Source organism: Panthera onca, chromosome B3, assembly GCF_046562875.1.
Source record: "Panthera onca isolate mPanOnc1 chromosome B3, mPanOnc1 haplotype 2, whole genome shotgun sequence".
Taxonomy (NCBI): domain Eukaryota; kingdom Metazoa; phylum Chordata; class Mammalia; order Carnivora; family Felidae; genus Panthera; species Panthera onca.
In genome coordinates, this window is record NC_138344.1 from 70449133 (window position 1) to 70471804 (window position 22672).

Here is a 22672-nt window from a genome sequence, read left to right on the forward strand (position 1 = left end):
CTGTCATAAGTAGTCAGTTTATACATAATAAATCCACAAATGAATTGGATCATTGGCTTTTTAATCCCAAACCCAATGGATTAAAAGAGATGACAAGGACAGTAATAAAATGTGGGATCAGGGGAACTGTATGAACTTTAGGTTAATTGATTTATTTCCCTTTATACTGATTGTTTTAATAACTGAATTAAGTGAGAATGGGAAACTGTCAGTGTTACATAGATATGGTCTGAATGTGTGAGCTTGTGAATGAGCAAACGAATACAAAGGAGAAGATAGTCCAACTACTGCCAGAAGTCCTAGTAAGAATCTGGATTGTCAAGATTTCAAAACAAGCATTGTGGGGATAGCTGCATAACTCCATAATTTGTTTAAAAGTCATTGTTTTATACTTGAAATGGGTGAATTTTGGTAGATAGGTACATTTTTATGTTAACAAAGTGGCTTAAAAAAAAAAAAAAAAAAAAAGGAAGATTCCAAGTAGGCTTAACATGGGAGAAAAGCAAACTCTGCTGTTGGGCTTGGTTTTAATCTTCTCTGTATTCTATTTTATATTATGTCTTACAAATTAAAATTATATTCTGATAAAATTTAGTTGATCACTTTCATGTGCCTGATAGTTGACAGGTCCTTTCAGATCCATCTCTTTTCTTTATATAGATTCAGAACAAAATCTGAAACTTGAGATAATGGAACTGCAGAATTATTCCTTGGTGTCAGAATTTGTGTTGTATGGACTCTGCACTTCACAGCATCTCCAACATTTTTTCTTTATATTTTTCTCTGGGATCTATGTGGTCACTGTGCTGGGTAACCTCATTATTGTGGTCACTGTAATTTCTGACCCCCCACTTGCACTCTTCCCCTATGTACTTCCTGCTGGGAAATCTATCCTTCTTAGACATATGGCTAGCCTCATTTGCCACCCCCAAGATGATCAGGGACTTTCTTAGTGATTGAAAGCTCAACTCCTTTGGAGTATGTATGGCTCAGATCTTCTTCTTGCACTTTATTGGTGGGGCTGAGATGGTACTTCTGGTTTCCATGGCCTATGACAGATATGTGGCTATATGCATTCCTTTGTATTACATGACTATGATGAGCTGGCAGACCTACATGGATTTGGTGTTCATTTCATGGATCATTGGATTTGTGCACTCCATCAGCCAAGTGGCCTTTACTGTGAGTTTACCTTACTGTGGCCCCAGTGAGGTGGACAGCTTCTTTTGTGACCTTCCTCTTGTGATCAAGCTTGCCTGCATGGACACTTATGTCTTGGGTATACTCATGATCTCAGACAGTGGGGTTGCTCTCTATGAGCTGTTTTGTGCTCCTCTTGGTCTCCTACACTGTTATCATCATCACTGTCCAACAACATGCTGCTGGTGGGGTATCCAAAGCACTCTCTACTTGCTCTGCATATATCATGGTAATCATGCTCTCTCTTCTTTGGGCCCTGCATTTTCATTTGTGTGTGGCCTTTCAGTTGGTTCTTTGTGGACAAGCTCCTGTCTGTGTTTTTACACCATTTTTACTCCACTCTTGACCCCCCCTTATCTACACATTGAGAAATAAAGAGATGAAAACAGCTATGAAGAAGCTGTGAACCAACATGCGACTTCTCACTGAATTCCAGCTTTCCATAGAGCTACATGTTCTTACTCATTCAGGGAAAAGCATTTCTTTAATATGATTCCGCTCAAATATTTCAATCTGATGGTTAATTGATAGAATTTGTATTATATTACAGAGAAATAGTTGTTGAATTCAACAAAAATCATATGTATAATTTTATTCTATATAATTATATATTGCTAATAAGATTTTATAATATCACTTTCAAATATCACATATTTATAAGATTTATATAGTACATTGATTATATAATTTTATTATATAACTTTATATTATAAACATAATATATAACTATAATGTAATTATATTATAACATTAGTATGATCATTATATAACTATATAATATAATATAAATCTATATACACACACATACATGTACATACACATTCAACCCCACACATCTGTTTTGTAAAACACTTGGCAATTTTCTTTCTCTCTTTGTTAAATCAGATTTCTCTTACTAGTTTACTTTGTCTAAAATATTTATATAAAAATGAATTTTATTTTCCTAATTGTAGTCCAATACAGCAAGAGCTTTCAGTTCAGAGGCATTCAAGACACGAGACATTCAGCATAAGGAAACTAACCCAAGAATAAAATGTTCTATGAATCGTACATTCTTATGGTTTATTGATATGATTTGTATTATATTGCAGAGAAATGGTTGTTGATTTCAACAAAAATCATATATATCATTATATTCTATGTAATTTCATATTTAAATAAAATTTTATATTCTAATATAACTTTATAATATTACTACTTTACAATATAGGATTTATATATTATTATAATTTCATTACGTAATTAATTTTATATTATATATAACTTATAACTGCACTATAATATAATATTAGCATAAACATGTAATATAACAATAACGAATTCTATTTATACACACATACACATAAATACACATTCAACCCCACAAATGCGCTTTGGAATGCACTTAGTAATTTTCTTTTTTTTAAACCATATTTCTCTTATAGTTCGTTTTGTCTAAAATATTTATATAAAGTGAATTTTAATTTCTCACTCATAGTCCAATAGAGTAAGAGCTGTCAGTTCAGAGGCATTCAGGACATGAGACATTTCGCACAAGCAAGTTAGCCTGAGTGTAAATAGCCCTATGAATCTTTCTCCTGTTTTTGAAAGCCTGAGGGGAGGAAAGAGCACTATTTCGATATCCTATTGATTTAAAAAGTATAATTCTTCTTGTGAATGTGTATTACGCTTAATCTTTTTATTGAAAAAGTGAATGTATGCCAGCGAAATTCGATAACAGAAGTTAATTTTCACATGGGAAAATCAGCATTTTATGGCTCAGTATTTCATGGTGTAAATTAAGGTATTGTGTTACTATTTAATATGCATTGGATTAGAAAATTAATAACTTTTTACCCACAGATTTTAAATAAACACGACATCTGCAGTATATCTTGCTGAGTTGATTCTATCCTTTGGGGAGTCATTTATGTGTTTGAATGCCCCAGATTCGGATCTCATGCTGAGTTTTCAAATGTTTTTGAATCCTGAAAAGAGAATCATAAGCAAGAGATAAATGTTATATTAACTAAATTAATGGTCAGAAAGCAATTCTCTTGTATGTTGATTCTGAAACATCAAGCCAAAGGAGAGAATTGGATAATGATAGAATTATTTCAGTAACTGGATGAATCTTCCATTAATTTTAGACAATGTTTTCAGTCAGAAGAAGCATGCTCCTGGGTACTTCTGTCTTTTCTCATGACTATAGTCTCACATATTTACATAAATGTTAAAGAGCAGACTAAAAACAACTGCCTTAGGAAAAATTTCTCAACAGTGTCCTTGCTTGCTACTGCAAAAATACTGTGTTTTGATTTTATAGACTATGGACATAGTCAGATTTTATGATCAATTACTCCATATATATGAACATTGTATGTATGAACATTTTAAAGAGCTTAAAAGTTCCAAAGAGATATATGCATTCCTGTGTTCACTGCAACATTATTTACAATAGCCAAGATATGAAAACCACCTAAGTGTACAAGGATAGATGAATGGATAAAGTTGAAGAAGTGGTGTGTGTGTGTTTATATATAATGGAATATTTTTCAGCCATTAAAAATAACAAAATGTTACATTAGAACAAAATGGATGGACCTAGAGGGTGTTATAATAAGTGAAATAATTCAGAGAAAGACAAATGCCATATGATTTCATTTATATGTATGTAGAATCAAAAAACAAAATAAAAGAGAAACAGACTTAGTAGATACAAAGTGGGGGATGGACAAAATAGGTGAAGGGAATTAAGAGATACAAACTTCCAGTTATAAATAAGTCTCAGGTATGTGATGTACAGCATAGGGATTATAGTCAGTAATATCACAATAACTTTGTATATTGACAGATAGCAACTAGACTTCCTGTGGGGATCCTTTCATAATGTATAAAAATATTGAATCACAGTGATGTACACTTGAAACTAATAGGATATTGTATACCAATTATATTTCAATTAAAACAAAGAGTGGATACAAAAATAGCTTTCAGGAAGATGACACCTTACTCCTCTCTTAAATTGTTGAAGAGAGCAAAAGAAGGCCTAAAATCTGAAGGATAAAGTTGTATTTATAAACCTGCTAGAATACTTTGAAATAAAAAATGAGGAAAAATATGTCGTGTCTTCTAGGTTAAATCTTTTTATAAGTAAACAGCATTTCTATGGGACTCTATTTCATTTTTTCCTCTTAATGGCTTCATTGCAAAATTTTGCAGGGACACATGAGTTTCCCTTTGAAGAAATGGGACAAAAAGTGTTGGTTGCCCTGACTCCTCTCCCCGCCCTCCGGCCAAATAAGTTTCAGCTGTTTGGGCATTTCTGTTGCCTCTAAAATCAAAAGAAACAGCAGCAAGTGTTACCGCGCGGAGTAGGACCCAGAAACCTGTGAGGCGGCGCATTCCCAGGTGTGCTGAGAATTCGAGGGCTCCAGGCCTTGGTGGAGCCTCAGGTGAGCGGGGCGCAGGCGCAGTGGGGAGTTGGGCCAGGGCCCGGGGCGCCGCCAGGAGGGCTGCAGACAGTGTGGTCAGGACGTGGTGCCCCCTGGCTTGCCTTCTTTCGGACCTCTGTGCTTGCACGTCTATGGCACCACCTGGCTGGGCGGCCGGTGATGTCCAGGGGGTCTCCAGGCAGGATTGGCCGCTGGTCGAACACACACTGGGGGGAAGCCTGGCTGCCTCCGTGAAACCTCAGGTGGGCGTGGACGCCTTGGGGGCAGATGGGCCTTCCTGACAACGTGGGGGCGCTGGCCAGCGGGGACTCCTCCGAGGCGTGGCCTGCTTCCTGTTGAGGATCCTTAGATGTCAGCAGCCACTTTTTGGGGACCCTGGATCTCGGCCAGGTAGGTGGACCGTCAGCACGCAGGTGTAGAGGTGGTGCCGGGCCGTGGAGAAGAAGCGGGTGGCGTCCACCGGCGGGTTCTTGCTGTGGAAGAGCGTGCCCCGCGTGTTCTCCTCATGCAGTGTCCCCTCTTTGTGTGATGTTCCTGCCGGGCACGTTCTTGATGGGTCCCACATAACGGCTCCCCGTAAGGGTTGTTCTCTGGGTCGGCTTCTGGTACAGCCCTCCTTCCTCCTGGTCATGTAGTTGGGGGCCTGTATTGTGATGATGATTTCACAGTATATACAAACGGATTTATTACGTTGTACACCTCAACTTTGACCCAACCTCAGGCAGCTTTCTGTCAGGGACATGGCAGTGATTTCTCAGTTGTGTGGGGCAGACAGCAGTTGTGGTCAGTCTGGTCCCAAAAATGAGGGGAAAATAAGTTGTTGTGGTTGTCCCAGTGAGGGGGTGATTAGTACTCTTTTGCACGTAGTCCTGGTTAAAATGCCAAAATTGAGGGCTTTCCAGAGAGTTCATGAGAATGAGACGCAGAGAAGGGACTAGTCTTGGACTGTCTTCCACTTGAATTGAGACAGTGTTCTTTTGGGACAAGAATCACATCACAGACATTTCAGCTTCTGCAGTGCTTCTGTAATGCCTGTAACGGGGGGGGGGGGGGGGGGGAGGGAGGGAAAAGAACTTAAAAGGAAATCTGCCTTAGGATTAATTTCCTTGGTTTTTATTGGTGTAATACTGATTATTGACTTTGTAGACATTACAGATAGCTATTTTTTTTTTTTACCATCAAGGTATATTTAATACTATTCACATATTTATTTATGCAATTAAATGTCAAGCATCTGCTGTATTTCAGATTCCATGAATGGAGCTAGGGGTGGATATAGAGTATTTAGGAACACACATTCCCAGTTTAGTGGAATTAAAGCAAGTATATAGTCACAAAATATTCTATCAGGTGAGAGCTATGATAGAGATAAACATGATGTCTGAGAGTATAGGAGAGGGAAACTTAATCCAGTCATGATGATTAGCGAAGGCTTCCCTTATTACCTCAATTTTTCTCTGATTCCTGAGGACCCTGTATTTTGTCATGTTACTATGCACACATACACGCACAGCATGTTTAGCATAGAACCAGTCCTAGAGTAAATGCTGAAATAGATGCTAGATCCCACAGGTGTTTATGACTTTTTAGAGGTATCCGTGGCTCTTGTCTCATCCCCAATCTCTGCTCAGCTCTCCTCCTTGCTTTGGTCAGATCCATGAAGATGGATATGGACCCTGCACCCTCGCTTTAGGCCCAGAAATCCCTGGAGTTGAGGTGTCTGGACTGGGTAAGGATGGCTGCTTGTCATGTTAGTGAAACTTGAGTGAGTAAAGTCACCAGTTTTCCCCAAACTGTGGAGTTTTTCAGGGAATTTATCATTGTCAGTGCACAGAGACCCATACATTTATTTTTTACACATTTTTATTTAAATTCCACTTAATGTACAGTGTAATATTACTTTCAGCTGTGCAATATAGTGATTCAACACTTTCGTACAACACTGGGTGCTCATCACAAGTGCACTCCTTAATCCCCATCACCTATTTTACCCGTAGCCCCACCCACCCTCCCTCTGGTAACAGTTCTCTCTAGTTAAGAGTCTGTTTCTTGGTGTCTCTCTCTCTCTCTTCCCTTCATTTGTTTCTTAAATTATACCATAGATTTTAATAAAGGAACTTCTTTCAATTTTGAGGAAGTCTTTATGAAACTCACTTTCCTATTTTGAAATAAGATATGTAAACCACAGAATACAGTATTTTTCAAAAGTAATGTGAAGACTGCCTACATTGAAATCACCTGGGATGCTTTTAAAAATGCAAATAATCTGGTTGCATCCTTGCTTTGCTGAATTAGAAATCTGGGAATGAATCCCAGAAACGTGCTTTTTACTATAAACTGCTTCAGGTAATTCTAGTTCACAGTCATGACTGAGAATCACTAAATAAGTGTTGACATTATTCATCTGTAAGAGTTTTGCAATAAAGGATGGTTAGAAGGATTTGCTTATGTGAGAAGTCTCTGTTAATGGGCCATGATGTATTCTCAGAAATACATCACTAGGATATATTAATTCTAAAAACGTGACCTCATAAAATATGTTGTTTATGGACAAAGAGTAGGTCGCTGAGAAGTTGCTGTGAAGTTCAAGGCATCTTAAATATTTTTTCTTTACCTGCAGTCATTCAGAAATCAGATGCGTTCTCTTCTAATTTTCTGTGCAATATCAATGTTTTTCTTTAAAATAATTATTTAAATAGCCTTTAAATCAAATTATTTTGTGTAATGAAGCTTTTAATATAAGTAACTTATTTGTTTTAAAATATCACTTATTGGGGGCGCCTGGGTGGCGCAGTCGGCTGAGCGTCCGACTTCAGCCAGGTCACGATCTCGCGGTCCGTGAGTTCGAGCCCCGCGTCAGGCTCTGGGCTGATGGCTCGGAGCCTGGAGCCTGTTTCCGATTCTGTGTCTCCCTCTCTCTCTGCCCCTCCCCCATTCATGCTCTGTCTCTCTCTGTCCCAAAAATAAATAAAAAACGTTGAAAAAAAAAAAATTTAAAATATCACTTATTGTCAGTTAGCTAACATACAGTGTATACAGTGTGCTCTTGGTTTTGGGGTAGATTCCCATGTTTCATCGCTTATACAACATCCATTGCTTATCCCAATAAGTGCCCTCCTCAATGCCTGTCACCCATTTTCCCCTCCCTTCTTCCCTACCCCCAGTCAACCCTCAGTTTGTTCTTTTGTTCTTAAAAAACCCTCAGTTCTTTATGTTCTTTATGTATCTTATGGTTTGCCTCCCTCTCTGTTTTAAACTATTTTTCCCCTTCCTTTATCCCATGGTCTTCTGTTAAGTTTTTCAAGTTCCGCATATGAGTGAAATTATATCTTTCTCTGACTGACTTATTTCACTTAGCATAATAACCCCCCCCCCCCCCCCCCCCGCGTTCCATCCACATTGTTGCAAATGTAGTTGTTGCCATGTTGTTGCCAACTAGTATTCCATCTTATATATAAACCACATCTTCTTTATACATTCATCAGTTGATGGACATTGGACATCTTTCCGTAATTTGGCTATGATTGAAAGTGCTGCTATTAACATTCGGTACAGGTGTCCCTGTGAATCAGCACTCTTGTATCCTTTAGATAAATTCATAGTAGTGCTATTGCTGGGTCATACATAGGGTAGTTCTATTTTTAATTTTGTCAGGAACCTCCACACTGTTTTCCAGAACAGCTGCACCAGTTTGCATTCCCACCAATAGGGCAAGGGGGTTCCTATTTCTCCACATCCTGGCCAACATCTGTTGTTTTCTGAGTTGTTCATTTTAGCCACTCTGACCAGTGTGAGGTGGTATCTCTGTGAGGTGGTATCTCAGTGTGGTTTTGATTTGTATTTCTCTGATGATGAATGACGTTGAGCATCTTTTCATGTGTCTGTTTGCCATCTGGATGTCTTCTTTGGAAAAGTGTCTATTCATGTCTTCTGCCTGTTTCTCCCTAGATTATTTGTTTTTCGAGTGTTGAATTTGGTGAGTTCTTAATAGATTTTGGATACTAACCCTTTATCCGCTCTGTCATTTGCAAATATCTTCTCCCATTATGTCAGTTACCTTTTAGTTTTGTTGATCGTTTCTTTGCAGTGCAGAAGCTTTTATCTTGATGAGGTGCCAATAGTTGATTTTTGCTTTTGTTTCCCTTGCCTTTGGAGACTTGTTGAGCAAGAGGTTGCTGCAGCTGAGGTCAAAGAGGTTTTTACCTGTTTTCTCCTCTAGGGTTTTGATGGTTTCCTGTCTCATATTTAGGTCTTTCGTGCATTTAAGTTTATTTTTGTGTATGATATACAAAAATGGTCCAGTTTCATTCTTCTGCATGTTGCTGTTAAATTCTCCCAGAACCATTTGCTGAAGTGGCTGCCTTTTTTTCCATTGGATACTCTTTTCCTGCTTTGTCAAAGATTAGTTGGCCATACATTTGTGGGTCCAATTCTGGGTTCTCTATTCTATTCCATTGGTCTATGTGTCTGTTTTTGTGCCAATACCATGTCTTGATGATTACAGCTTTGTAGTAGAGGCTAAAGTCAGATTTTTATGCCTCCTGCTTTGGTTGTCCTTTTCAACATTACTTTGGCTACTCGGGGTCTTTTGTGGTTCATACAAGTTTTAGGATCATCTGATTTAGCTTTGAGAAGGATGCTAGTGCAATTTTGATTGGGATTGAATTGAATGTGTAGATTGCTCTGGGTAGTATTGACATTTTAACAATATTTGTTCTATTCCATAAGCATGGATTGTTTTTCAATCTCTTTGTGTATTCTTCAATTTCTTTTGTAAGTTTTCTCTAGTTTTCAGCATACAGATCTTTTACATGTTTTCGTTAGGTTTATTCCTGGGTATTTTATGGTTCTTGATGCAATTGTAAATGGGACAGATTCTTTGATTTCTCTCTCTGTTGCTTCATTACTGGTGTGTAGAAATGCAACCGATTTCTGTATAGTGATTTTGTGTCCTGTGACTTTGCTGAATTCATGTATCAGTTCTAGCAGTCTTTCAGGTTTTCCATGTAGAGTATCATGATGTCTGCCAAAAGTGAAAGTTTGACTACTTCGTTGTCATCTTGGATGCCTTTTATTTCATTTTGTTGTCTGATTGCTGAGTCCAGGACTTCCAACACTGTGTTAAACAACAGTAGTTCGTGTTCCTGATTTCAGTGGGGCTCTCAGTTTTGCCTGACTGAGGATGATATTAGCTGTGGGCTTTTCATATATGGCTTTTATGGTGTTAAGTTATGTTCCTTCTATCCCGACTTTCTTGAGGGTTTTTATTAAGACAGGATGCTGTATTTTGTAAAATGCCCTTTCTGCACCTGTTGAGAGGATCACATGGTTCTTATCCTTTTTCTATTAATGCAATGTGTCACATTGATTTGTGAATACAGAACAGGACCTGCAGCCCAAGAATAAATCCCACTTGATCATGGTGAATAATTCTTTTCATTTACTGTTGAATTCAATTCAGTAGTATCTTGTTGAGAATTTTTGCATCCATGTTCATCAGGGATATTGGCCTGTAATTCTCCTTTTTTGTGGTGTCTCTGTCTGGTTTGGGAATAAAGGTAATGCTGGCTTCATAGAATGAGTTTGAAAGTTTTCCTTCTCTTTCTCTTGTTTGTAACAGTTTGGGAAGAATAGTTATTAACTCTGCTTTAAATGTCTGTAGAATTCCCCTAGGAAGCCATCTGGCCCAGGACTCTTATTTGTTGGGAGATTTTTCATAACTGATTCAATTTTTTACTGGTTATAGGTCTACTCAGATTTTCTGTTTCTTCCCATTTGAGTTTTGGTAGTATGTGGGTGTCTAGGAATTTGTCCATTTCCTCCAGGTTGTCCAGTTCGTTGGCATATGATTGTTCATAGTAGTCTCTAATAATTGTTTGTATTTCTGTGGTGTTGGTTTGATCTGTACTTTTTCATTTATGATTTTATCTATTTGGATCTTCTGTTTTATTTTTGAGAAGTCTGGTTAGGGGCCTATCAATTTTGCTTATTTTTTCGAAAAGCCAGCTCTTAGATTCATTTACTATTCTACCGTTTTTGTTTTTGTTTTGTTTTGTTTAGATTCTATATTATTTATTTCTGCTCTAATATTGATTATTTCTTCTTCTAGCCTTGGGGTTTCTTTGCTGTTCTGCTTCTAGTTCCTTTAGGTGGGCTGTTAGATTTTGTATTTGGGACTTTTCTTGTTTCTTGAGATAGGCCTGGATTGCAGTGTGTTTTCCTCTTAGGACTGCCTTTGCTGCATCCCAAATGATTTGCACTGTCATGTTTCCATTTTCATTTGCTTCTGTGTATTTTTTAATTTCGTCTTTAATTGCCTGGTTGACCCATTCATTCTTTAGTAGGATGTTCTTTAACCTCCATGCATTTGGAGGCCTTCCAAATTTTTTCATATGGTTGATTTCAAGTTTCATAGCATTGTGATCTGAAAATATGCATGGTATGATCTCACTTCTTTTATATTTATTGAGGGCTGTTTTTTGACCAGTATGTGATATATCTTGTTGAATGTTTCATGTGCACTTGAGAAGAATGTGTATTCTCTTGCTTTTGAAAGGGAAGTTCTGAATATATCTGTCAAGTCCATCTGGTCCAGTGTATCATTCAAGGCCATTGTTTCTTTATTGATTTTTCTGCCTAGATGATCTGTCCTTTGTTGTAAGTGGAGTGTTAAAGTCACCTGCAATTACCATATTCTTATCAATAAGATTGCTTATGTTTGGATGAATTGATTTATATATTTGGGTGCTTTCAAATTGGGGACATAAACATTTATAATTGTTAGCTCTTTTGATGGATAGACCCTGTAATTATGTTATGGTGCCATTCTTCATCTCTTGTTACAGACTTTAGTTTAAAATCTAGTTTGTCTATATATGTATGGCTACTCCAGCTTTCTTTTGACTTCTGTGGCATGGTAGATGATTCTTCATCCCTTCACTTTCAATCGGAAGGTGTCCTCAGGTCTAAAACGGGTCTTTTGTAGACAGCATATAGATGGGTCTTATTTTTTAATCCATTTAATCCATTAACCCTGGAACAAAATTTTTAAAAATGGGGTTGGTGGTAGAAGAAGCCTTATCCCATATGAAGAGAAATGACAGCGGTGGGGAAAAGAATAAAGAAAAGAAAATTGACCAGCCAGAGAAACTATACAGCTTAATCCAGCGAGGGAAAATAAAGAATGAAATACAGAAGAGGTGTAAAAAGAATAGATTAAATATGTCTTCTTAAGCAAACTAACAACCAGAATAACCAGACTAGAGAAGGGAAGAAATAAGAGGAAGAAAAGGAAGAGAAAAAAAATAAAGGAAGAAAATACATATACACACACACACAGACACACACATAATGAGAATTGACCAAGAATTAAAACAGAAAATGCAAAACTTCTGGGTGCCTTGGAACTGGTGGCTGTGCTGATCTGGAGGAGGGACCGTCTGGTTTGGTCAATGTCAATCTTGCTCTGGTAGATACAGAGTTACCAGGCACCGAGTGGTGTGGTTTGGTGTAGGTCGGTCCTGCCTCCACTGTCAGCCCCTTGTGGGTTTCCTGAAGCCCCACCTTGTTGGTGATGGGGAGAAAAATGGGGGCACCCGAGTCTCTCCTCCCTGGACCAGGTGTCCCAAGCCACTCTGTTCAGGCCATCTTCACATTGCTGTGTGGGCAAGAGTGGGCCAGTTTTTTCCACCCCACTGTCTCCTGCGCCTCCCAGGCACTGGGCTGGGATTCAAATCCCCATGTCTTAAAGGATCCCACTCCATGCACCCCAGTTTCAGGGTAGTGCCACTCTGCGCAGCCAGCAAACACAGGGCTTCAGGCTCCTCACAGTATCATGATGGCGCAAGCAGGGCGGTTTGTCCAGCTCCACAGTCTCCTGCACCTCCCAGGTACTCAGATGGGATTCAAAACCCAACGTCTTCTAATGTGAGTAATTTCTAAATTCTCACACGGGGGCCCCCAAAGTTGAGGATTTCCATTTGAGGGCACCTGGGTGGCTCAGTCAGTGAAGCATTCAACTCTTGGTTTTGGCTCAGGTCATGACCTCACAGTTCATGAGTTAAAGCCCCACATTGGGATCTGTGCTGTCAGTGAAGAGCCTGCACTGAGAGATTCTCTTTCTCTCCCTCTCTCCCTCTCTCCCTCTCTCCCTCTCTCCATCCCTTCCTGTCTCTCTGTCTTTAAAAAATAAAAATAAAAAAGGATTTCCATTTGAAGTAAAATTCCATTCCTATACATGGGGAACAATTTTTTTCATTCCTAACTCTTCCTCCTTGATCTTAGATGCAGTTTGAAGAAAAGATTCAGTAGACTTTCATAAAAATGTATGTCCAAACATTGGGTTTCCTGGGATTGCCTCCTTCCTCCACTAGGAGGGCCCTGAGGATCTTGCCCAAGGAAGTGACACTTTTGCAATTCTATGGTTCTGTTTAAGAAACACTCCTCTCCAGTTGTTCTGATAAAGGAACTCTTTGACTTTTAATGCTCTTGCGTCCTGCTCTGGGGCTCCCAGGAAAGCTATACTTTAACATTTACCAAGATATGAATGGCTTAGCCAGACTTCAAATCATGGGCTCAGTTTCTGCCCCAGCATACATTTTACATCTGCTTCTTTAGCAAGTAACATACAAGAAACATTTCAAACTAAAGGTAAGAGTAAAAACCTCCCTAAGTTCCATTCCCATACCTCCAAAGCCTGCAGCCTTGCACATACTAAAAGCATAACATGAAATTTATAATTTTCTGCAGTGTCTTTCCTCATGATGATTTGTAACTATTGACGTAACAAAAAAATATATATAACCCTGCATTAAACATTCCTTCTCCTGAGCACTCTCTTATTTGTAAAGATTGTGTATTCTAGGCAGCTGTCCTAACTTGGGCTCCAATAAAACTCTCTTCCTCTTTTTTAGAGATTCTGAAAGGTTTGTTGATTTTGTGTTGACATATCTAGAAGCAGACTTTCTCTCTCCGACAAAAGTGCTTGTGTGATATAATTTTGATACTACATCTGTTTTCAGTGAACCATTGAATCTGAAGTTTTCAGGCTGTCTTTATTAAATTCAGTCCATTTTTATTTCCATTTAGATTCTTCAAATGCAGGTAATTTGAAAATTAATTTAAAGACCATAACAATTCTCTCTGTATGCAACTCTCTCTCCTTTGATACTCAGTCATGTGAAGGCTAGCTTCCTTGGGCTCACCAATTTCTCAGCTTTATCTCAACTCAGGGAGTTCATCAGACTCCATCTGGGTTTCTCTTCTCTGTGATGCCGCCTGCAAACTCTCACAGCAAAGAACTGGGCAATTGCAGGATTCACTTAATTTGTTTCCTGTCCCTTAGGGACTGTCCTGTCCTTCACTGCCTGCTGTCCACGATTCTGAGAACTGTTATTTCATGTTTCTAAGTTGTTTCAGAAGGGAGAGCAAATCCAGTCCCTGCTACTCTATCTTAGAAGCAGAAGACATGGTCTGTGTGACTAAGATGAAATTTTTCCTGAAAATAAGCCTTGATACGAGTGAGATAAATGGAGTATAAGATTATAGCATTGCCATTGGAGGTACTGGGTGAAAATTAGAGGCTCAACATGAAAAGGTTTAAAGAAGAAGAAAACCCAAAGGTTACACTGTCAAATGCACAATTTTGCTGAATTAGAAATTGAAAACAGTGACTCTAAATAGTGGAGAGTAGCTCCATTGCCAAACTCTGAGACATATCAACAGAATAATTTCTTTACATTCTGTCAAATGATTTTTTATGCATGTATTAAAATAATAATATAATTTTTCTTTACTCTGTTAACTTAGTATTACACTGAGAAGTTTTGTAAAATTGGACCATCTTTGATAAATCATCCCAGGATAAAACCCACTTGGTTAAATAACATTTAAATAAAATATTTGTTTGAGTTTGTGAAAGTATTCATTTTTTGTATTTGTTATAATAATTAGTAAGGTTTGTTTATAATTTATTTTGCTGTTCTTTTCTTCCTTTGGCATCAAATTTATACTAGCCTTATAAAATAAGTTTCACAACTTATTTTTTCTGGAACACTTATGTAGGGGAAGACATTTATTTCCCCCAAAAATTAGCAAAATCAGTTATAAACCTTTTACTGCCTGGTATGTTGGAAGAAGAATTAAACAGGGAAAGCATTGCTAACAAAACTCAATTTCTTTTTGGCTTTATTTTTATTTTGATCCCGTCAGAAGTCTATTTTATTGCTATTTAAATAACACTTTATTTGGGATTCTGGGAAGATGGCGGCGTAGGAGGACACTGAGCTCACCATGTCCTGCAGATCACTTAGATTCCACCCACACCTGCCTAAACCCAGAAAATCACCACAAGACTAGCAAAACGGATTCTCCGGAGCTAAACCTAAAAGAGAGGTCCATGGAAGAGGGTAGGAAGGGCAGAGAGGCTGTGCGCGCTACACGGACTGGCAGGAGGGAGATGGGGCAGAGGGGCAGACCGCTGGCAAAGCAGAGCCCCTGAGTCTGGCTTGCAAAAGTGGAGGGGCCAGACGGAGTGGATTTGGATAGCAAGCAGGACTTAACATCTGGAAGGTTATAAGCTAACAGCTCTGCTCAGAGAGTGGGAGGGCTGGAGGAAAAGGGGAGGGAGAGTTGTTGAGTCCTGGACAACAGAGCGCAACTTGTTGGGGAACAAAGGCGCTCGCCAGTGCCATCTCCCTCGCCCATCCCCCAGCCAAAATCCGAAAGGGAACCAGTTCCTGCCAGGGAACTTGCTTGCACCGTGCAAACACCTAACGCTTTGCTTCTGCGGATCCATCCCTCCAGCGGGTCTGACTCCCTCCTGGTGAAACAGGGCCCCTCCCGAAGCGGATCACCAAAGGAAAAGCGAGCTGAGCCTGCCCCTCCCGCCCCAGTGCACCTTGCCGATCCACCCCAGCTAATACGCTAGATCCCCAGCACCACAAGCCTGGCAGTGTGCAAGTAGCCCAGACAGGCCACGCCACCCCAAAGTGAATCCCGCCCCTAGGAGAGGGGAAGAGAAGGCACACACCAGTCTGACTGTGGCCCCAGCAGTGGGCTGGGGCAGATAGCAGGTCTGACTGCGGCCCCGCCCAACAACACGAGTTATTCAAGACAGCACAGGGGAAGTGCCCTGCAGTTCCGCAACACTCCAGGGACTATCAAAAATGATGAAACAGAAGAATTCCCCTCAAAAAAACCTCCAGGAAATAATGACAGCTAACGAACTGATCAAAAAGGATTTAAACAATATAACAGAAAGTGAATTTAGAATAATAGTCATAAAATTAATCGCTGGGCTTGAAAACAGTATAAAGGACAGCAGAGAATCTCTTGCTACAGAGATCAGGGGAGTAAGGAACAGCCAGGAGGAGCTAAAAAATGCTATTAATGAGCTGCAAAATAAAATGGAGACGACCACAGCTTGGATTGAAGAGGCAGAGGAGAGAATAGGTGAACTGGAAGATAAAATTAGGGAAAAAGAAGCTGAAAAAAAGAGAAAAAAATCCAGGAGTATGAGGGGAAAATTAGAGAACTAAGTGATGCACTAAAGAGAAATAAACTACACATAATTGGTATTCCAGAGGAGGGAGAGAGAGGGAAAGGTGCTGAAGGTGTACTTGAAGAAATAATAGCTGAGAACTTCCCTGATCTGGGGAAGGAAAAAGGCACTGAAATTCAAGAGGCACAGAGAACTCCATTCAGTTGTAACCCGAATCGATCTTCTGCACGACATATCATAGTGAAACGGGCAAAATACAAGGATAAAGAGAAAATTCTGAAAGTAGCTAGGGATAAACGTGCTCTAACATATAAAGGGAGACTGATAAGACTAGTGACGGATCTCTCTACTGAAACTTGGAAGGCCAGAAAGGAATGGCAGGAAATCTCCAATGTGATGAACAGAAAAAATATGCAGACGAGAATCCTTTATCTAGCAAGTCTGTCATTTAGGATAGAAGGAGAGCTAAAGGTCTTCCCAAACAAACAAAAACTAAAGGAATTCGTCACCACTAAACCAGCCCTACAAGAGATCCTAAGGGGGATCCTGTGAGACAAAGTACCAGAAAAATCGCTACAAGCATGAAACCTACAGACATCACAATGACTCTAAACCCATATCTTTTTATAATAACACTGAACGTAAACGGACTAAATGCACCAACCAAAAAACATAGGGTATCAGAATGGATAAAAACCAAGACCCATCTATTTGCTGTCTACAAGAGACTCATTTTAGATCTGAGGACACCTTCAGATTGAAAGTGAGGGGATGGAGAACTATTTATCATGCCACTGGAAGTCAAAACAAAGCTGGAGTAGCCATACTTATATCAGACAAACTAGACTTTAAATTAAAGGCTGTAACAAGAACAATGGAATACTACGTGGCAATGAGAAAAAATGAAATATGGCCTTTTGTAGCAACATGGATGGAACTGGAGAGTGTGATGCTAAGTGAAATAAGCCATACAGAGAAAGACAGATACCATATGGTTTCACTCTTATGTGGATCCTGAGAAACATAACAGAAACCCATGGGGGAGGGGAAGGAAAAAAAAAAAAAATGAGGTTAGAGTGGGAGAGAGCCAAAGCATTAGAGACTGTTAAAAACTGAGAACAAACTGAGGGTTGATGGGGGGTGGGAGGGAGGGCAGGGTGGGAGGGAGGGCAGGGTGGGTGATGGGTATTGAGGAGGGCACCTTTTGGGATGAGCACTGGGTGTTGTATGGAAACCAATTTGACAGTAAATTTCATATATTAAAAAATATAAAAAAAAAAAAATAAAAAATAAAGGCTGTAACAAGAGATGAAGAAGGGCATTATATAATAATCACAGGGTCTATCCACCAGGAAGAGCTAACTATTATAAATGTCTATGCGCCAAATACCCGAGCCCCCAGATATATAAAACAATTACTCATAAACATAAGCAACCTCGTTGATAAGAATGTGGTCATTGCAGGGGACTTTAACACCCCACTTACAGAAATGGATAGATCATCTAGACACACAGTCAATAAAGAAACAAGGGCCCTGAATGATACATTGGATCAGATGGACTTGACAGATATATTTAGAACTCTGCATCCCAAAGCAACAGAATATACTTTCTTCTCGAGTGCACATGGAACATTCTCCAAGATAGATCATATACTGGGTCACAAAACAGCCCTTCATAAGTTTACAAGAATTGAAATTATACCATGCATACTTTCAGACCACAATGCTATGAAGCTTGAAATCAACCACAGGAAAAAGTCTGGAAAACCTCCAAAAGCATGGAGGTTAAAGAACACCCTACTAACGAATGAGTGGGTCAACCAGGCAATTAGAGAAGAAATTAAAACATATATGGAAACAAACGAAAATGAAAATACAACAATCCAAACGCTCTGGGATGCAGCGAAGGCAGTCCTGAGAGGAAAATACATTGCAATCCAGGCCTATCTCAAGAAACAAGAAAAATCCCAAATACAAAATCTAACAGCACACCTAAAGGAAATAGAAGCAGAACAGCAAAGGCAGCCTAAACCCAGCAGAAGAAGAGAAATAATAAAGATCAGAGCAGAAATAAACAATATAGAATCTAAAAAAACTGTAGAGCAGATCAACGAAACCAAGAGTTGGTTTTTTGAAAAAATAAACAAAATTGACAAACCTCTAGCCAGGCTTCTCAAAAAGAAAAGGGAGATGACCCAAATAGATAAAATCATGAATGAAAATGGAATTCTTACAACCAATCCCTCAGAGATACAAGCAATTATCAGGGAATACTATGAAAAATTATATGCCAACAAACTGGAACACCGGGAAGAAATGGACAAATTCCTAAACACCCACACACTTCCAAAACTCAATCAGGAGGAAATAGCTTGAACAGACCCATAACCAGTGAAGAAATTGAATCAGTTATCAAAAATCTCCCAACAGAGTCCAGGACCAGAAGGCTTCCCTGGGGAATTCTACCAGACGTTTAAAGCAGAGATAATACCTATCCTTCTCAAGCTGTTCCAAAAAATAGAAAGGGAAGGAAACTTCCAGACTGATTCTATGAAGCCAGCATTACTTTGATTCCTAAACCAGACAGAGACCCAGTAAAAAAAGAGAACTACAGGCCAATATCCCTGATGAATATGGATGCAAAAATTCTCAATAAGATACTAGCAAATCAAATTCAACAGCATATAAAAAGAATTATTCACCATGATCAAGCGGGATTCATTCCTGGGATGCAGGACTGGTTCAACATTCGCAAATCAATCAACATGATACATCACATTAATAAAAGAAAAGATAACCATATGATCCTGTCAATCGATGCAGAAAAAGCATTTGACAAAATTCAGCAACCTTTCTTAATAAAAACCCTTGAGAAAGTCGGGATAGAAGGAACTTACTTAAGCATCATAAAAGCCATTTATGAAAAGCCCACAGCTAACATCAACTTCAATGGGGGAAAAACTGAGAGCTTTCCACCTGAGATCAGGAACACAACAGGGATGTCCACTCTCACCACTGTTGTTTTACATAGTGTTGGAAGTGCTAGCATCAGCAATTAGACAACAAAAGGAAATCAAAGACATCAAAATTGGCAAAGATGAAATCAAGGTTTCACTTTTTGCAGATGACATGATATTATACATGGAAAATCTGATAGACTCCACCAAAAGTCTGCTAGAACTGATACATGAATTCAGCAAAGTCGCAGGATACAAAATCAATGTACAGAAATCAGTTGCATTCTTATACACTAATAATGAAGCAACAGAAAGACAAATAAACTGATCCCATTCACAATTGCACCAAGAAGCATAAAATACCTAGGAATAAATCTAACCAAAGATGTAAAATATCTGTATGCTGAAAACTATAGAAAGCTTATGAAGGAAATTGAAGAAGATATAAAGAAATGGAAAAACATTCCGTGCTCATGGATTGGAAGAATAAATATTGTCAAAATGTCAATACTACCCAAAGCTATCTACACATTCAATGCAATCCCAATCAAAATTGCACCAGCATTCTTCTCGAAACTAGAACAAGCAATCCTAAAATTCATATGGAACCACAAAAGGCCCCGAATAGCCAAAGGAATTTTGAAGAAGAAGACCAAAGCAGGAGGCATCACAATCCCAGACTTTAGCCTCTACTACAAAGCTGTAATCATCAAGACAGCATGGTATTGGCACAAACACAGACACGTAGACCCATGAAGAGAATAGAAACCCCAGAACTAGACCCACAAACGTATGGCCAACTAATCTTTGACAAAGCAGGAAGGAACATCCAATGGAAAAAAGACAGTCTCTTTAACAAATGGTGCTGGGAGAACTGGACAGCAACATGCAGAAGGTTGAAACTAGACCACTTTCTCACACCATTCACAAAAATAAACTCAAAATGGATAAAGGACCTGAATGGGAGACAGGAAACCATCAAAACCCTAGAGGAGAAAGCAGGAAAAGACCTCTCTGACCTCAGCCACAGCAATGTCTTACTTGACACATCCCCAAAGGCAAGGGAATTAAAAGCAAAAATGAACTACTGGGACCTCATGAAGATTAAAAGCTTCTGCACAGCAAAGGAAACAATCAACAAAACTAAAAGGCAACCAACAGAATGGGAAAAGATATTTGCAAATGACATATTGGACAAAGGGCTAGTATCCAAAATGTATAAAGAGCTCACCAAACTCCACACCCGAAAAACAAATAACCCAGTGAAGAAATGGGCAGAAAACATGAATAGCCACTTCTCTAAAGAAGACATCCAGATGGCCGACAGGCACATGAAAAGATGCTCAACGTCGCTCCTCATCAGAGAAGTACAAATCAAAACCACACTCAGATATCACCCTACACCAGTCAGAGTGGCCAAAATGAACAAATCAGGAGACTATAGATGCTGGAGAGGATGTGGAGAAACGGGAACCCTCTTGCACTGTTGGTGGGAATGCAAACTGGTGCAGCCGCTCTGGAAAACAGTGTGGAAGTTGCTCAAAAAATTAAAAATAGACCTACCCTATGACCCAGCAGTAGCACTTCTAGGAATTTACCCAAGGGATACAGGAGTACTGATGCATAGGGGCACTTGTACCCCAATGTTTATAGCAGCACTCTCAACAATAGCCAAATTGTGGAAAAAGCCTAAATGTCCATCAACTGATGAATGGATAAAGAAATTGTGGTTTATAGACACAATGGAGTACTACGTGGCAATGAGAAAGAATGAAATATGGAACTTTGTAGCAACATGGATGGAACTGAAGAGTGTGATGCTAAGTGAAATAAGCCATACAGAGAACGACAGATACCATATGATTTAACTCTTATGTGGGTCCTGAGACACTTAACAGAAACCCATGGGGGAGGGGAAGGAAAAAAAAGAAAAAAAAGAGGTTAGAGTGGGAGAGAGCCAAAGCATAAGAGACTTAAAAACTGAAAACAGGGGCACCTGGTTAGCTCATTCGTTTGGGCGTCCGACTTCAGCTCAGGTCATGATCTCACAGCTCTTGAGTTCGAACCCCGCATTGGGCTCTGTGTCAACAACTCAGAGCCTGGAGCCTGCTTCAGATTCTGTGTCTCCCTCTCTCTCTGCCCCTCCCCTGCTCGTGGTTTGTCTCTCTCTGTCTCAAAAATTAATAAAAATATCAAAAAAATTAAAAAAATAGAAATAAATAAAACTGAGAGCAAACTGAGGGTTGATGGGGGGTGGGAGGGAGGGTAGGGTAGGTGATGGGCATTGAAGAGGGCATCTTTTGGGATGAGAACTGAGTGTTGTATGGAGACTAATATGACAAGAAATTTCATATAATAAAAAATAAACACATAAATATATAACACTTTATTTTTCTTTCTACCATTTATATGTAAGAATTTTTACTGAAGAATTACATACATGCAGAGGAGTACACAAATAATAATTTTATAGCTCAAACTTTCAAAAGTGAACACACTTCTGTAACCAGCACCCACATGGAGAAACATTGCCAGTACACCCAAAATTCCTTCGCTCCCCCTTCCATTCTTTACCACCAAGGGCACAGTTACAACTTTTAATGCATGCATTTTTTTTCTTGAACTTACAGAATTCAAATTATATCATATGTGCACTTGTGCCACAAACATCTGTAAATGACAGTTTTGTCTTTTTGTTTTCAAAATGTACGGCTTTTGGTTTCTTTTCCTTGTTCCTAGATAGGATCTCTAGTAAAATGTTAAACAAAAGCTATCATATTGGGAATCGTGGGCTCATTTCCTATATCATGGGAAAAGCTTTTAAAAATTCACATGAAGTAGGATGTTTCCAGTAGATCTTTGTTGATATCCTCTGTAATATTAAGTAATTCCCTGCTATTTTCATTTTTCTAGGGAGTTTTATCATGAGTGGGTGATGAATTTCATCCAATTTTCAACATTTATTGAATTAAGTAAACAACTATTTTTATATTTTATTCTTTTGTTTTTGGTGCTATTCCATGCATCATAGTTTTAGTGCTAAGCTTTTAATAACACTTTCAATTTTTGTATTGCTGGTGTATAGAAATATAATGGACTTTTAAAACTTCATATTTTAAAATACAGATTTATGGGTATTGCAATAATAGTGTGGAAAGTTCCTGTGTGCTTTTTATCTAATTTCTCTCAATGCTTGTATTTTATATAACTGTCATAGAGGATCAAATCCAGGAAATTGACATTGGAACAATATGCATTATTCTATGTCATTTTATCATAGACATATGTCACTTGTTAGATTCATGTAACCACCAACCCGGTTAAGATACAGAATTATTCCATCACCAAAACTCTCTCCCTTGTGCCCATTCTCCCCATCATCTTTAAACCCCTGGCAACAACTCATCTGTTTTCCAACTCTGTAGTTTTGTCATTTGTAAAATGTTATGTAAAGGAAGTCAAACACTATGGTGTCTTTGAGATTGAGATTTTCTCACTTAGAATAATGTTGAGATATAATCAAGTTGTTGAAGTGTCATTGGCCCATTCCTTTTTATTGCTGAGTAATACTCCCTGGTT

The 22672-nt window shown here is 38.8% G+C and overlaps 1 pseudogene; it reads left to right on the forward strand.

The window, feature by feature from the left end:
- The first annotated feature begins 666 nt into the window (after positions 1–666).
- On the forward strand, positions 667–1606 carry LOC132668406 (olfactory receptor 4K14-like; annotated as a pseudogene).
- The last annotated feature ends 21066 nt before the right edge of the window (positions 1607–22672 follow it).